This window comes from Pantherophis guttatus, chromosome 1 (genome assembly GCF_059756535.1).
Source record: "Pantherophis guttatus breed Tessera chromosome 1, ASM5975653v1, whole genome shotgun sequence".
NCBI classification, from domain to species: Eukaryota; Metazoa; Chordata; class Lepidosauria; order Squamata; family Colubridae; genus Pantherophis; species Pantherophis guttatus.
The window spans coordinates 241,306,180-241,324,539 of NC_142063.1; the positions used below are offsets into that span (position 1 = coordinate 241,306,180).

General features: G+C 38.5%; 1 protein-coding gene across 2 annotated transcripts in view; it reads right to left on the reverse strand.

Annotated features, from left to right (window-relative positions):
- The window catches only part of FBXL4 (F-box and leucine rich repeat protein 4), a 43,163-nt gene extending 28,791 nt beyond the window's left edge, over positions 1 to 14,372 (reverse strand). The window contains exon 1 of one of the 2 annotated variants that reach the window (XM_034409050.3): positions 14,096 to 14,372. The gene's annotated coding sequence lies outside the window, so the exon portion shown is untranslated. Of the gene's footprint in view, positions 1 to 13,931 lie in introns of both variants that reach the window. The other variant, XM_034409052.3, reaches the window with a different exon arrangement.
- Between the last annotated feature and the right edge of the window lie 3,988 nt (positions 14,373 to 18,360).

An 18,360-nucleotide genomic window follows, 5' to 3' on the forward strand; every position in this document is an offset into this window, starting at 1 on the left:
GCCCGCTGCGCAAGCGCAGCTTATTTAATTCAGCGGCAGGTTGGATGTGCGCTTGCGCAGCCTGCGCATGGACCAGAGCGGCTCATTCAAGAAGGAGAGTGAGCGACTCTGGTACCTTTCGGGCGCTTGCCTTCCCTGACAGCCAGCCGCGGAAGAAAGGTGAGCAGTAGGAGTCGGAGAATGCACCATTTCTCAACTCCGGCCTTGCCGCAGAGCCACTGCCTGGTCGCCCTTCACCACGCGGCTCCGCCCACCTGCCCCATTCCCGGACTCCTACTGCTCACCTTTCTCCCACGGCTGGCTGTCAGGGAAGGCAAGCGCCCGAAAGGTACCGGAGTCGCTCACTCTCCTTCTTGAATGAGCCGCTCCGGTCCAAGCGCCGGCTGCGCAAGCGCACATCCAACCTGCCGCTGAATTAAATAAATGATGTGCGCTTGCGCAGTTGGCGCGTGGACCAGAGCGGCTCATTCAAGAAGGAGAGTGAGTGACTCCGGTACCTTTCGGGCGCTTGCCTTCCCTGACAGTCAGCCGCGGGAGAAAGGTAAGCAGTAGGAGACTGGGAATGGTGCATACCCCGAGTCCGGGGAATGGGGCGGGTGGGCGGAGCCTCCAGCTGCCATTGCTACCGGTTCTCCGAATCACCGGCCATCATTGCTACCTACTCGCCCGAGCCGGTCCGAACCGGGAGCATTTCACCCCTGATCCTGGGGTCATGTAATCACCTTTTGCAACAATCTGATGGACAACGTTAATGGGGAAGCCGGGTTCACTTAATTATTTTACTAATTTAACAATTGCAGTGATTCATTGTGGCAGGAAAGGTCATAAAATGGAGCAAAACTCAACAGCTTTCTCATTTAGCAGCAGACGTTTTGGGCTCAATTGTCGCTTTAAGTTGAGGGCTACCTGTATAACATAAAAACAGTTACTAAAATATCCAATCCAGGATGTCAGCATCTAATAAAAATGTTATATTAAAAATAAACATTGCTAATAAGTTTTGATAATCAATTAGTTAATTATTAATTATATTTGATTCTGAGCCACTTTGGCTCAGTGGTTAAGGCACTGGGCTAGAAAACTGCGAGATCATGAGTTTTAGTCCTGCACAGTTCTAATTAGGCACAACGGCAGCTGGGTGACCTTGGGCCAGTTACCGTATTCTCTCTCATCCTTAAGAAGGAGGTAATGGCAAACAACTTCCAACATATTTCCAAAAAAACAAAACAAAACAAGAAAACCCACAGGAACTAGTTCAGGCAATTAGCAAAGTCAAAGGCACTCCTCCCACCAAAAAGTAATAATTGATTACAATATTTATGGTATCTTGTAACAACAACAAAACAAAACTTAATCTCAAAAGAACTGAAGAATTGAAATGGAAATTAGGAAACAGGTCCTACAACTGGGCATAGCACAAAACGACTGCTGCTGAGCTACAACATACATCGCACACTTTGTATGAACTAACAATTACTTTGGTCAAAAGACTTGACAACAAATAGTACAAGAGCATGTGTGCTGAAATCACAAACACTTTTAGTTAAGTAGGGTTGTGCAAAGAGTATTAAAGAAGCAACATCCTTTAGAAGATCATACGGCTGCTTCAAAGACAGTCCTTGTTTGACTACTTGTATTGAGGATAGCCTTTGTTAAGAACAGCTAAGCCTTTTAGAGCAGATAGTTTCTTTAATACTTCAAACACGGTTGCTTCACTTCCACTTGCTTTTTAAGAAATATAATTGTAGCGCTTTGCACAGCTCTAATAATAAAAATCTGTTTGAGCCTTTTGGGTTCAAATCCAGTAATACCTATTTCAAAGAAATTCTTGATGGAAACAAACAAGTTCATTGCTCACAAATATGAAGGATACAATAAATAAGTGAACCAAAATCTGAATACAGAAAATATGAAAATATCCAGAAATAAGCTGAGAAAATTTACCTACCTAGAGGAAAAAACTATATTTTCCCCAAATCCCTACTATTAACTACAAGAAGACTTGTAAACAATCAATTACTCATATGGCAAATTTGGCCTAGTCCCTAAAAGACAAGTCGTGTTCTATATACTATCCATATATATATTATCTCCCTTATTATAACATATAATGTTGGCAATAATTGTATGAAATGGAATGTAGTAACATAGAACAGTTGTCAAACTATAAATCTGGGAATAAACCAAAATGACCCATTGTTACCACCTGGCACTTTCTGAGTTCAGATCTGCTCAATCAAAATGTAAGTCATGGAATGGAATCAATCTTATTATTTATCAAAAAATGCATTGAGCTACTTTTTTTTCTTTTCCTAAGAGGTAGTCTTTATGCATTTTTTTGCCTTGCAGTTTTACTATATATATATATATATATATATATATATATATATATATATATATATATATATATATATATATATATATATATATAGTATTTCCCCAAAAATAAGACCTCTCCCCAAAAATAAACACTACCCTGAAAATAAGCCCTCCCCCAAAATATTTAAGGATATGTGCATTTCCCGCCAGTTCCTCTGGTTAGGGTTAGGAAGACAGAACTGGAAATCAAGTAAGATGGCAAGAGGACCCTCATCTTGCTCCATGCGCCCCAAAATAATAAGACTTACCCAAAAATAAGGCCAAGCGCTTATTTGAGGGTTCAAAGAAATATAAAACAGGGTCTTATTTTAGGGAAAACATGGTGTGTGTGTGTAATTTTTTTTGTAAAACTGCAAGAAAAAAATGCATTGAATTGAATTAAAAATGTTTTCATATAAGTATAGAAATAATGCATGGAGCAATGAAATATGTTTACCAACTAATAACATGTAGGCACCATTTTTTTATATTATGCATTATTTTATGGCCTATAAAAATTGGTTAAGAGTAAAAACTTATTACACTATAGCAGTGATGGCAAATCTACAGCATGCGTGCCACAGGTGGCATGCAGCATTCTCTCTGTGGGCATGTGAGCCATTGCCCCAGTTCCGCTCCACTGCGCATGCACACACGCCTCCCACCAGCTAGCTGGTTGTCGGGTCTCTGCTGCGCATGCCTGGAACGCACGCATGCCCGGAGGCTGCATAGCATTTTGGGGGTTCGGGCACGCATTCACATGCATGCACTTTGGGCACTCAGTCTGGAAAAGGTTAGCCTTCACTGCACTATAGTTTCATATATGACACATCTAAAGCTACACAGTTATAGAGTGGGTATACATATATTCCATATATTCCTTATTTGCCTTGTTCTTTTTTATATGTATGATTAATATATTATATTCATTACACCAGGGGTCCCCAACCCACTACTGGGCCGTGAGCCATTCAGAACCAGGCCACAAAAGTGGTGGGCAAAAGCACACATGTATCTCCTTGTGGGCATGTGCTCCATTCGTACGAGCAGTGGGCGCCCATGCCTGCCACTTACACAAATCAAGTTGCACACACACACTTGCCAGCCATTCACACAGAACCATCCCCTCCCCCCCACCCCCCGCTAGTCCACAAAGCCAGAAAGATTGGGGAAATCTGGATTACAATTATACACAGTAAGGTAAAAGAAAAACTTTCAGATATGATCAGTAAAGACTAATGATGAAGATGATAGATGAAAGATGAGGGGGAGGAGATTTTTTATCCCACCTTTATTATTTTAGAAGTAATTCAAGGTGGCAAACATATATAATATTCCTTTCATCTCCTTTTTCCCCACAACAATAATCCCATGGAGAAGGTTTGGCTGAGACAATGACTGACCCACAATCTACTTGATTTTCATGCCTAAAATGGGGATTAGTCATTCTTTGCGAGTCTAACTCGCCTTCACAGTTGTTATTATGGGAAAATAGAAGGAGGAAGGAATATTGGATGTATTTGCTACCTTGTATTATTTATAAAAATAATAATGGCAAGGTATAAATAAACAACAATTTAAAAACATTGTGATAATATACTGCCCAATCTATTAACACATTATGTAATTTTTACATAATGTCAGTTTTAAGAAATTATTAACCTTATAACAAAATTCTCATGAACATCTTTACATGTATGTACATGCACAGGCATGGTTTAAAAAGTCATTTTCACAAAATGAGAAAAATGCAAGGTGCGTGTTCAAAAAGGCTTACAAATGTGAGAATTAAATTAACCTTGGAAAAGATATTTTTGTATAGATTCATGAACTCCCTCAGTTAACCTTTTTGGCTTTGCTCATAGCTTTTTATGTTCAATGGCAAAGAGAAGTAATGCTCATAACCTATTGGGAATTTGCAAAGAGGATGACAGAATACATCTTAAAACAGATGCAGGATTTTTGTAAGAGGCATTTACCAGAACATGAGCTATATTTTACTAAACATTGTCTGCATCTCAAAGTCATTTTATTTTTTCTAAAAATAAAGTCAAGAAATGTTAATAATTCTCATCATTTTCATATTAAAACATCTAAAGAACAGACAGAGCAATTCCATGCATGTCTGTGCAAAGAAATGTACAGGCAGAATTTTAGCCCTGTTCAAAGCAGTAAAAGCAGAATTATTTTGTTTTGGCAAGCCCAATTTTCTCTTTCTCCATTTTTTTTAAACTAGGAGTTATTTGAAAAGACAAATAGCCTCACATTGTTCTGATGTATCATTTCTTACCAACATCCACTCAAAACCAGGATTGAGATTCATCTTTGCTTCAACAGTATAATTTTCAGAATAATTTTAGAACTATTTTAAAATAAACTGTATGATGATTTGATGTTTGCATATCGCACTTAATAATGTTCGAAAGATATTTCTTCAAGGAAATTTCAAAGAATCTTCCCAAATAACTGTTTCCATTGTAATGTATGCTGTTGATTCATTCGCATACATTTTTCCTTTAAAATTTATTATGGAGAAAAATTGCAGTTACTAGTTTTGTCTTAATGCTACTTACATAAATTCAGTCCATTAATGTAAGCTGAAATAACAATATACTTCCGATCATGCATTTCTTTATGTAATTATAATATGTATTTATTCATTATTATTTCTTTAACTAATATCTCACATTTCAGGAGCTCCAGGCAGCATATAAATTAAATAAATAAATAGACAAACAAACCTCCTTCCATTTCTTCCATTACAAACTTGTGCACGAAGTATGTATACATTTGTAGTACAAGTTTGAGGGGGCTCTGCTGAGCTTTTATATTAATTACTAGCTGAATATACATGCTCTGCTGTGAAACTATGTGATTGGGCTTGATAAATCAAAACTTACAGCTTGAAAATTAATGAGTAGTTACGATCGGCCTCTCCTCTCCCCTTCTCTCCCTCAGGCTTGCCCCACAGAAGCCTCCCCTATCCTCTTCAACTCCTGCTCTCACCTATCTCCCCCAACTCATTTCTAAGCTTTTGGCAACTCTGCACAGTAGTACTCTTTGGTTGTGGCAGCGCTGGGACTGAAGTAGAGTTTAAGAGCCTTTAGCAGTTTCAGCTGATCACACCCCCACCAGACTCTACTTCAGCCACAGCCCTGCTGTCACCAAGAACTGCTAGCCCCAAGCCATTGCCAGCCACCCCAGCACCACGAAACTCCTACTTTTGGAAAGCTTCTGAGGCCTTCTGAAACCTCACAAGAAGGCTACACTCACCATTCTCAAAGTTATACACACTATTCTTGTGATGCTTTAGAACGGTGTTTCTCAATCTTGGCAAATTTAAGATGTATGGACTTCCATTCCCAGAATTTCCCAGCCAGTCAGTCATGCTGGGGTGAAACGTAAAATTTGTTACTACCAGTTCTGTGGGCGTGGCTTAGTGGGGGGGGGTAATGTGACTGGGTTGGCGTGGCCAACTTTTTTTTAAAAAAAATCTTTTCAAAGCATTTTTTCCTACAACCTCTTCAGCTGAAGAGGTTGCAAAAAAATGCTTTGAAAAGCCTCTGCCGATCAGGCAACACAGCTGGGATCGTCAGAGGCTTTTCAAAGCATTTTTTTTACCACCTCTTTGGCTGAAGAAAAAATGCTTTGAAAAGCCTCTCTGACGATCAGGCAACTCAGCTGAGACCGTCAGAGAGGCTTTTAAAGGCTTTTCTTTTTCTACAACTGCTTTCGCCGAAGAGGTTGCAGAAAAAATGCTTTGAAAAGCCTCTGACGATCTCTGATGAGCCGCGCGATCATCAGAGGCTTTTTTTTTTACTTTTAAAATCATTTTTTGGGCGGAAGAGGTTGTAGAAAAATGCTTTTAAAAATTAAAAAAAAAGCCTCTGATGATCGTGCAGCTCAGATGGGCATGGTGGGGGGGGGGCGTAGGGATTTTTGCTACCGGTTCTCCAAACCACCCGCTGCCATCGCTACCGGATCAGGCGATCCGGTCCGAACCAGGAACATTTTACCCCCGATGCTGGCTAAGGAAATCTGGGAGTTGAAGTCCACACACCTTAAAGTTGCTAAGGTTGAGAAACACTGCTTTAGAAAGTCTTCACAAGCTTCTGAAGCATCACAAGAACAACTTGCATAATTTGGAGAATGGTAGGCATGGCTTTCTTTCAAGGTTATAGAAGGCCCCAGAAGCTTTCAGAAGGCTTTCTGTGCTGATTAGAGAACACTGCACACTCCTTGGAGAACGATGCAAGCGGATGTGGGAAGAAGGCCTGGTGTAGAACAGCAGCTGCCTCCCATGAGCCAGGCTAGAGGAAGACAGTAAAAGTCCAGTGGGCACACAGGGCCTGAAGAATGCAGGACAAGGGAGGCAGCTGGAGATTTGCACTGTTGTTGCTGGCTGCAGCACAGGGCTTGAAGCAGCAGTGCTGGGACAGCATGGGGGGAATTGAAGTGCACCTGTGGCCATAAGTGCAGAAGGGCTGCCAAGCACCTGAATGTTGATCATGTGATTGCAGGGACACTGCAACAGCCATAACTTCAGAGATTGGGTGTAATTATCATTCATTCAACACCACCATAACTATAAAAGGTCACTAAATGAATGACTGTTAAGTGAAGACTATTCAAATTAGTACAATGCAGAAATAAAACTTCAACAGGGAACAAAACTATTTTTTAAAAAAACTATTTTGAAATTATGAATCTCCAAGTTTAGGCTGTATTTACATATAATGGCAAGGTAATTAGAAGGAAGTGTTAGCAGCATTTGTCCCTGTGGAAATAAATAGCTACTCTTTAATACTTGACACAATGGAATATGGACCCTATAATTAATTTTAGACTGCTATGGATAAGTACTAAATAATTTAGAGAAAAGCTACTACCCACAAATTTTCCTAGTTATACCTATTGTGCTAGTAATGTTTGACACTTTCAAAAAATAAAACATTAAGCTTGTTTTTAACCCGTCTCTAGAATGAATATACTAATAGATTTTCATAACAATCACTTTTTCTCCAAACTAATTATTTGTGAACTACAAAGTCGCAAATTTAAAAGCTGTTCTATTTCTGGTTTGAAGTTAAAAATCCTAAAATTTAAGTCATTTCCCATTTCATTTCTTTCCCATCTACTCAAATCTGCCTATATAGCTGGAAAGTGGAAACGTTCTTTAAAGAAAGCTATTTTGGCTAATTTTTGTTGCTTAAGAATCTAAATTTAAATTCTAGGACTTCTTAAATAAATTTCCTCTGCCACTGGTATTCACAACTGTTGAGTTTAGTACAGGGCTATTTATTAGACTTTTGATAACGTATGGTATTATAGTATTCATATTGGGCACAAGCTCCTTTTATAACTATATAATTTTTATAAAGTTTTATCTTGTAATATTGTTAGCTACCCAGAGTTACCATATAGTAAGATGGGCAGATAATAACTTTTACAAACAGACACCACCTAGTAGAACCCTGTGTATCAGAAGCTCCCTGAAAATGTGTATTCAGCACAAGATAATGGTTTTTATTTCCCAAGGAAAGGGAGACAACACAGATCTGTTTCCACAGTACCTTACGGGAATGAGATAAGTGGAGAAAACATTTCTTTCCCCTACAGTTTTCCAACTATAATTTAAAAGCAATATCTAAGGAAAAGTAGGAAAGGTAGGAAAATTAAAATATACACAGGAGTTTTTTTGTTCCGTTTTAAGTTTTTAATGGTTTAAATTTAATTGTTTTTTTTTTATTTTGGACTATATTTTGTAAACATGTCCACAGGAGTAAGCAGCTGTATTAAATCTAACAAATGTTGTTAATATACTATTATTAACATGTTATATAATTATAATTAAATACTATTTCTTCTTTTTCAAACATTTCTATAATTTTAAGAAAATTACCATAAGCTAATTATATGTAAAATAATATGGTTTATTATTTAAATTAATGTTGTTAATATTAATATGCTATCTTTCTTTGAATATTCAATTGAAAAATAAAAACAACCACTTTCAGTTGGAATTTAAGCACCATGTCAGCCTAGTATTAAAAGGCCAAACACAGTAGAAGACAACAGTATGCTAAAAGTAAAGCAGCATATTAAAAAAGCAAACAAACCAGGGATATATGAAACTAATTCAGTAAAGCCAATCTAAAAAGAAATGTATAATGCTCTAAAAAGCATTAAGGAGGTATAACTAGTTCCAAAACATTTGCTATATTTATGTATGATGCCAAGTAATTTACGAAGATTCCTAACCAATGTACTAATCTATAGGGGTGCTACTCACAAAATGAGTATGGAAAAATTAAATAATAATAATAATAAATTGCAAAAGGCAGCTCTACTTGGAGGAGCTTACAACCTGCGATGATACCTTTAACTCCATCAAAAAACAAAATCTGCCTACACCAGGTCATTGGGAAGGATTCAACAAGCGGATAAAAATGCCAAATCCAGTCTGAACATCTGGTTGACTATACAACCAACCATAAACAATAAACCATCTTGTCTTGCTAGATCAGGCCCGCCTCACTCATGCTAGAAGAAAGGGCCTGTGGTGGATGCCATCAGTCAAAGAACTCCAGCTGTCAGGATCCAGAAGAAGAGGCTTCTCTGTTTTAGCACCAGCCCTCTGGAACATCCTAACCCACCCACCCCCAATATGAGATCTGCTTCCACCCACCTATCCTTCCACAAGAGCCTGAAGACTTGACTCTGGCAATTGGCCCGGGGATCCAATGGGGGAACAGCATACTGGAGACGGCTACTAGATTGACAGCAATCCTCACCTCTCCCCTACATTCCCTGCTTCTCCTTGCCCATCTTTTAATCTCATATTAGCAGCAGCAATAGCAATAGCACTTAGATTTATATGCTGCTTCATAGTGCTTTACAGCACTCTCTAAGTAGTTTACAGTCAGCATATTGCCCCCAACAATCAGAGTCCTCATTTTACTGACCTCAGAAGGATGAACTTAAGTCAACCTTGAGCCGGTGAGGATCAAACTCCTGGCACTGATCTGAATTAACTTGCAATACTGCATTCTAATCAATATCAATACATATTACTGTATTTTCGTTGTTTATTGTATTGTTTCAGCAAAACAGTATTTTGCTACTGTTACGTTTACACTTCTTTTCATTTCTTTGTTTTTTGATTCTGCAACCCAACAAGACAGACACAGACTTCAGAGGATAATTAGAACTGCAGAAAAAACAATTGCTACCAACCTGTATACTGCACGAGTCAAAAAGAGGGCTGTAAAAATATTTACAGACCCCTCACATCCTGGACATAAACTGTTTCAACTCCTACCCTCAAAACGACGCATAGAGCACTGCACACCAGAACAACTAGACACAAGAACATTTTTTTCCCAAATGCCATTAAACAAATAATCCCCTCAACATTGTCAAACTATTTACTAAATCTGCACTACTATTAATCTTCTCATCGTTCCTATCACCCATCTCCTCCTACTTATGACTGTATGACTGCAGCTTTGTTGCTTGTATCCTTACGATTTATATTGACTGTTTCCTAATATGATTTGATTGCTTATTTGTACCCCATGACTATCATTAAGTGTTGTACCTTATGATTCTTGATGAACATATCTTTTCTTTTGTGTACACTGAGAGCATATGCACCAAGACAAATTCCTTGTGTGTCCAATCACACTTAATAAAATTCTATTCTATTCTATTCTATTCTATTCTATTCTATTCTATTCTATTCTATTCTATTCTATTCTATTCTATTCTATTGTTATAAGTCAACTAGAGTTATCCCACAATTAGCTAGTTGGCAAATAAATTTAATAAACAAATAAACAAACAAACAAATAATTTCCCTCCAGGGATGCTCCCTTGTCCTTCCATGGATAATTGGATATACCCTTTGTTGTCGGGAAGCGGCTTGTGATGCTCTAATGAAATTGAAAGTTATGCTGGCAGTAGTGCAGCCTAGCAGATGAATCAGCCATGCTAGACAGAGTTTAGCAAAAGAGCTAGACTAAGTATATTCACCAAACCATTTAATATGGAAAGAAAAGAGAAAAAGAATCTTCTACCAGATTGGTCATCACTCAGGTCAACAAGGACCGTGTCAGTTATTAGAGTTCCTGTCAACAAGTGGTTTTGAACTATTAACTTCTTCTCATATCAACATATACAATGGCTCCCCACAGAACTGGGGACAGCTGGGACAGTAAGAAACCCCGTGCCTGGCTCTGAGAGAGAAGTTTCTTTTGCTTCACAAGCCCTGAAGAGACCTTGCCATGGCAGCAAAAATAGATAGCCCCACCATTAAAGCATGCGGGAGAAAAAGATATGGCCTTTTTGCCTGCCTAACATAGAATAGGAAGATAAGGCTTTTCTACAGATGTGGCCACTGCTGCCTCTAATCACCATTTTGTGCAGGAAGGAAAAAAGCAGGGAAGAACTGACAAAAGGAGAGAGAAAGATGGTAGCAGCAATTTCCTCATTGAGTAAGAAAAAATAATGTTGTAAAATGCAAAATAATGAGATATCTAATACCCCTTTGATCCCCAAGATACAGAGATCATTTAAAACACAAAAAATGAGAGTTGGCTGACAATATACCTATTTTTATGGCAGAAGAGGAGCCCATACAGGAGAAAGAGCAGAGACCTAGGATTCTAATACCATATCCATTAATTGGAGAGCAGTGTTTGCTCTGTCTATCCTTCCCTAACACTACAATAACAAACCACAGGCATTCATTATGAATTTGGATATTGTCCAGAAAATTCTATGATTTAGTCTGAAATGTCCTTATATTTATTCTATCTCAAATGTTATATATTCTAGAAATTCACTGGATTTTTTAAGACTTTGTTTCTTAATAATATGTGTTTTTAATTTAGATCTATATTTTCCATTTCTAGATAACACCTCAAGTATATGGAACCACTTATTTTTATGACACTGCTTTGCTACTCAGCAGACTGATAGCTGCTAAATCGAATTCTTATTTAGTGGGATCTTCAATGAAATCTTAAAACAAAGCATTTTTTTTTCTCCCTGATGCTATTCTATGTTTGTTTTCATTTGAATTTCTGTGGCTACCGAGAATATTTCATTTTCACAGAACTGTTTGCAATTTTTTTCTGGCATCTCACTACAATGGTTATGTTCTCATTTTCCTGGAGTATAATTTTGAAAAATAAATACTGTACTTCCCCAAGTGTATATTCTTCTGTATATAGCAAAAGAATACAAAAAATAAAAATCCACCTGAATTGTCTCTTATAAGATATAACAGTAATAGTAGTAACTGTGAGTGAAACAGAGGGTAGAAAAATAAATGGTAACTGTTCAATGTTGCATGGGTTACATATGTCAAACTGGAATATAATTTACTTTAATAGAAGTTATGTTGGGTTAGATTATCCAGAAATCAAATGGGAAAAGGTCTGCAACTCAAAGGAAATATGTTTAGCCATACTTTCCAGGATAGGCAGTAAAGGGATTTAGTGTACCAACAGAAACATGATTTAGGTCAAACAAGTCTACAGCATCAGAACCACTAACCTCTCAAACATATACTGAACAGTTGTAAGGCACTAAAAACAGTAGTTCTATAATCAGACTAATTACTGACAAGACAAGGCACATTTGAAAGAAGCTGTCAGAGAGGAGGTATTAGATCCTATAATCAACCAAACTATGAGCCCCACTTTACAAAGATCTAGGATTAACTGAACAGGCCACATATTTATCCCAACTGGCCAATAAACACCCATGTTTAAATAATTTAGCTTTTTTTTTCTTTTTTAAGTTTGTAAATCTGAAAGGAGGACAATAGTATGGTATATTAAGATGATACACTAAGATAGAGAACATCTAGGTTCACGTACCCTTGATTACAGAAGCTCACTGAATGAGGTCTCACAGTCTAAGTCAGGGGTGTCATATTCGCGGCATCACGTTGTCGTCATGTTACATATCGTGACTTTTTTCCCCTTCGCTAAACCGGGGGTGCACGTGGCCAGCGCGTGACACATCTAGTCTAAGTCAACTAAGGTTGACTCAGCCTTCCATCCTTTCTAAGGTAGGTGAAATGAGGACCCAGTTTGTGGGGGCAATAAGCTGACTTTGTATAAATATACAAAAGTATGAAGGCTATTGCTTAACGCATTGTAAGCCGTCCTGAGTCTCCGGAGAAGGGCGGCATATAAATCAAATTAAAAAAAAAAAGATGGTTGTTGGGAAGGGGATTTAAATATTAAATTATATACACTATGTTGAAGAAAGGGAAACTATAACTCTTACTTCCAAGAGTAAGAAAGTGGAGTAGAAATGTAAGAAAGAAAGTAAGAAAAAAGTGTAAACATTTTCTGTGAAGAATAAACATAATTTTAAATAAACAGAACTTAGCAGGCAAAGATAAATGAATACCTCTTCATTTTTATTTAATGAGTAAACTTGTGGTTAGATCATGGCTGTCAAACTGCCAGCCCACGGGCCGGATGCGTCATGCGCTGCCCACGCCCAGTTTAGCGAAGGGGGAAAAAAAGCCCCAATACATCAAGTGATGCTGCCGTGAGTTTTACACCGCTGGGTTAGATGTTAATAGAATAATTGGGCATAAAAAAGGAGTTTCAATTAAATGTTGGTGGCAATTAGCTAAACCTTACAGCAGGCCAGAAGAATCTGAGATTGACACTGTTAGTCAATCAACATCTTTCAAGGACCAAGTTGCCCTGACATTCTGGCTTCAAGTGACATATGCCAGGCTTCCCTACTTTGTACAATAACTATCTCCCCTGCCATTCAGGTGGTCCAATGTAAAACCAATCAATTTGCAATTGCATATAATAGTTGTCTCAGAAATAAATTCATTAATTCTGTGAGCTGCTGCTTTAAGATTTGACCTGCCCTACAGTCATTCTCTTTCAGCCCAAGAGAGCAGGCAATGACTTATCACTTTCCAAATCTTACCAAGAAAACTATAGAAACTTGTCCTGTTGGTCACCCAAAAGACCAACCTGAAAACACACACACACACACACACAACCAAACTCCAACCAAGAAGCTTTTTAAGTTGTTCTCAGTTTCACTTTGAAGCTACAATTGATTCCCACTTGCTTTTCAAAGCGGTCATAATAAAATCTTGCTTCCATTTAGCATTTTGGAGTATTTTTAGTAGGTCTGCTTTTAGGCTAGGGTTTGTATTACTTTGCTGTGATTTTATGTTGTAATTACTGTATCGTTTTATTGTTTCCCCACTTGACTTCTTAAAACAGCATTCAAATATCTTCAATAATTATTCTTGTAAGATGAGCAGGGAGCGCGCACTCATAAGGAAGTGTCAGAGCTCAAATGTCCTTAAGTAATATAGACCTACAGCACTTGCCCCGTCCTTTAAAAAAAACAAACATATATGCAGGATGATCTAACTAAAGGAAGTACGGGATCTTTTTGAAAGTGATGTCACCATGACGGACCTATTTTATTTAGAAACGACGGTGACCCAAAGGTTGTTAACTGATGCGGGTGGGGGGGAGAGAAACTGTCAAGGTGCAACACCCTGCTTCACACACCTGACAAGCACATTGCTCGACTTCAACTACAGGCAATGCGAGCCAGGCAGGTGCTCAAAATAATAAAGCGGTCCTCGAGCAAGAGCTTGCAGGAAACTGCCCTGCCCGGGCGGCGTTGTTTACAAGGGGAGACGAGTTGAGAGCGCGCGCGCACGCATACATACACGGAGAAGTGCTCACAAGCTGCAGCCACCGACCAGCGCGCGGCGGGCGATCACTCCCGCATACTAGCTACACCATTTCCTCCTTGCCTTTCTCGCCCCCCCATCTCCCCGCCAATTTGGAGGACGCGCCATGGAACCGAGGCGTGGGAGGGGAGCGAGAGCCAGAGCCCGGGCCCGTCTCAAGCACCGCGCGGCCCAGCCGAGACTTTGTGCACCGCTTCTCTCGCGCGCGGAGGTTTCCCCTCTCCCCGCGCTTGTCGAAGGCGGAGCTTCGAACAGGAAGAAGCCGCCGACTGCGCGGCGTAGTTAATAAGGAAGAGCTGGGCATGGAGACAGGGAGGGAGGGAGGAAGGGTTGTCCTAAATGTGCTTTGTCAGGAGGCAACTGGACTTTCTTGTTTTTTTCGTTTGAAGACGTTTCTCTTCTCATGCAAGAAGCTTCTTCAGCTCTGACAGGACATTGAGGAAGGGTTTATATCCCTTGCAGACAGTGGTAATTTGCATCCTCTTAGACGGTCCTTGAAGCACTTGGAGGTTTATCTGTGTCCTCCAGGTTACCTGAGTAGTGCTCCTGGTTCCTGTAGTCTGCAGGTGACCCTGAGGACACAGTTAAACCTTCAAGTGCTTTAACGACCCTCTAAAGGGAAGCACATTACAAGCTGTCTGCAAGGAATATAAATTCTTCCATCCCCCCCCCCCAAAAAAATCCTGTCAGAGCTGAAGAAGCTTCTTGGATGAGGAGTGAAACTTCTTCAAAAGAAACAAGAAGAAAGTCCAGTTGCCTCCTGAAAAAGCACCTTTGGGACAACCATGACCTGGATGACTGAGAAGCTCTACAGAAGGATGGGTTGCTTGCTGCGAGTCAATTAGCGGGGTAGATGGCAAGCCGCGTCCCTTGATGGCAAAAGGCGGTAACCCTTACAAAAGAGTTCTGGGCAAGTTACCGAGCGGCTACAATGAAAGCATGAATGGAGGTTTAGCACGTTTTACCAAAAAATAAAGCAAAAGGGGTGAAAAAGATAATAAATTAAAAAATAATAATAAAGAGCAGGGGTGAATAGCAATAGCAGTTAGACTTATATACTGCTTCCCAGTGCTTTATAGCCCTCTAAGGGGTTTACAAGAATTGGCATATTGCTCCCAACAATCTGGGTCCTCGATGGGTTTTTTTGCTTTTCCATATTTGACAATACAGGTACACTTTGACTTAACAGTTCATTTAATGACCGTTCCAAGTTACAACGTCACTGAAAAAAAGTGACATGACCGTTTTTCACACTCACAACCTTGCAGCAGCCCCATGATCATGTGATCAAAATTCAGATGCTTGGCAACTAGTTCAAGGGTGTCAAACATGGCCTGGGCAGGTCACACCCACCCCGGCTCCACAAGGGCAAAAATCCAATACATCGCGATATGGCCCGTGATGTGATGGGGTTTGACACCCCTGAACTAGTTCATACTTATGACCGTTGCTGTGTTTCAAAGTCATATGATCACCTTTTGTGACCTTTTGACAAATAAAGTCAATGGCAAAGCCAGATTCACTTAACTGTGGCAAGAAAGGTCATAAAATGGGGCAAAGCTCACTTACAAATGTCTCACTTAATAACAGAAATTTTAGGCTTCATTATGGTCATAAATTGAGGACTACCTATATTTTCTTTTTGACATTATTTCAGAGCAGGGATACGGAAATAAAAAATAGTAAGCCAAGGAAATTAAAGAGCTCAGAACAAAAAAATGAAACAGGGTGAATCTAGCTAACACCAGCACGACTTTAGGGTTTCTTTTCGACCATGTCCATAGAAAAGCAAAGTCCACAGTTGTCTTTTGAAAAAATACCTTTGGGACAACCATGACCTGGATGACTGAGAATCTCCATAGATTTGTCCATATATCTACACTGTTTCTGTATTTCTGTCCTTTGAAGATAACAGCTCTTTTTGAAGATTTCCTCAACTCCATCTAACCAATGTTATTGGGCTTTTTCTTCCTCTTGACCCATTATGCTTCTTTCACAAAGCATAATTTTGTTTTATTCAGTTCTCATTCATTTTCTCTGTAACCAAATCACCTCCATGTACTTGCATATTGGCCACTCTTTTGTATTCATTCTGCATACGTTCAGTACCAATTCATTCTTAATTCCGAATTTCGACCATTTGTTACAGTTCTTCCCTTAATATATCATCTTTCCAATACATATTTCTAAAATATTGCTTCCATATTTTCTTCATTTCAGTTTCACCACAAATCATTTCATAACTTTTAATGCCATTCACTGTGTTAGAGTCCTCGTGTTTAGCTCTCTTTCCTGACTTTCAAAACAATCTATTCCAATCAAGATCATTTTGCATTTTCTTTGCCTTTTAATCTGAACTGTTCCTTCTCTTTCACTATGTTTTTTTGCAATTATGTTTCTCCTTATATACATTATACAATATCATTTCTCATTTTTGCAGCAATCTTTCTCTTATATGCAATTTTCTCATCCACAGACTTTCACTTTATCATTCCAAGCATCAATTTTCACACTTTCTAACAGCATATCCTGCACAGTTTTCTGGCACCTGCAACATAATTCTTTTTACTCTGTTCCAAGCAGTGTACATATCTTCTTTCTTATCCAGTTTCCATTTACCCCAGATCATTCCTGATGCTGCCAAAGAAATGCTCTGTCCCACACAGATAATTCCTCAACATTGTTATATTCTTCTCTTATTCTCCAATCATAAATAATTATAAACATTTATATATATATATCCCTGTCATTTAAATATGTATGAATGATTATGCTTGAAACCATATATTCAAAGCAATTAAAATTTTTATTTATAACTAGTCAATCACCATCAACATTAAAAAATAATAGTTAAAATCATGCAAAAGCAATAAAACCAGCAAACAGCATAATTGATTTAAATTTACAGTAGGAACAACTCACAATTATGAAATCCTTAATCTATAATCTGATAGCTCTGTTGTCTATCTTTGCTACTAAGTGTAACAACAAAACTATTCTAAACCCACAGCCATTCCCAATATCTGCTCACAATCACTTCCACCAATTCTCATTAAGTACCTTTTCAAGTCTTTCTTAAATACATCCTAGGATCTGTGAAGAATAAGGAGAGAAGATAGCTCGATAACCAGGGATGCACATAAATGAAACAGCCTGCAAAAGGAGGAAATGGAGCAAAGCTACTGTCCTATTGATTATGTTGGATAAATAGACTCATGCCAACATATTTGCTGAGGCAGGTAGTACAGTACAGCGAACTACAAGGCCTTAAGCATTAACACCAAGAGTTTAAATTGGGCTCTGACTTTAATAGGAGCTGTTTTAAGGTACAGCAATAGGGGAAAAAATGTCAGAAATAAAGGAGGTTCAAAACAATGCTTACTGCATATTTCTGGACAAAGGTCAGTGAACAAAGACTGAGGAACCAAATACAAGTAGTCCTTGATTTACAACAATTCATTTACGACTGAAGTTACAATGGCACTGAAAAAAGTGACTGATGACCATTTTTCACACTTATGACCCTTGCAGCATCTCCATGATCACATGAACAAAATTCAGACACTTGGCAACTGAATCATATTTATGAGGATTGCAGTGTCGCAAGGACATGTGATCACCTTTTGTAACCTTCTGACAAGCAGTCAACAGGGAAGCCAGATTCACTTAACAGCCATCTTAGTAACTTAACAACTGCTGTGATTCACTTAACAACTGTAGCAAGAACAAATGTTTCACTTAGCAACAGAAATTTTGGGCTCAATTGTGGTCATAAGTCAAGGGCTACCTGTAGAACTTTTCTGAGTAGAATTTCAACAAACATTCACTATATTAATTCATTCAGTTTCAATGCAATCTAATCACTTACTCACTATTTTTACCAGTACCACCATATTTTTCAATCTGTTCAAAATGTTTTATATTTTTCCTCAAGATGCATCTCTGATTCTTCAACTATTGCTATTCACTGATTATGTAATAATATATATAAAAATATGTAATTATCACCAATCTATGGATTCTGACTTTTATACAGATACAGTGGAACTTCTGGTCACGACCATAATTTGTTCGCAACCCGATTTGGTCATGACCCAAACCAAATTTTCCCATTGGATTGTACGTAAATATGATCAATCCATTCCAGACCCATACGAACTGTATATAAATATTGTTTTTTAAAGATTTTAAAGCACAAAAATAGTTAACTATGCCATAGAACTCACAGTGTAATATTAAAA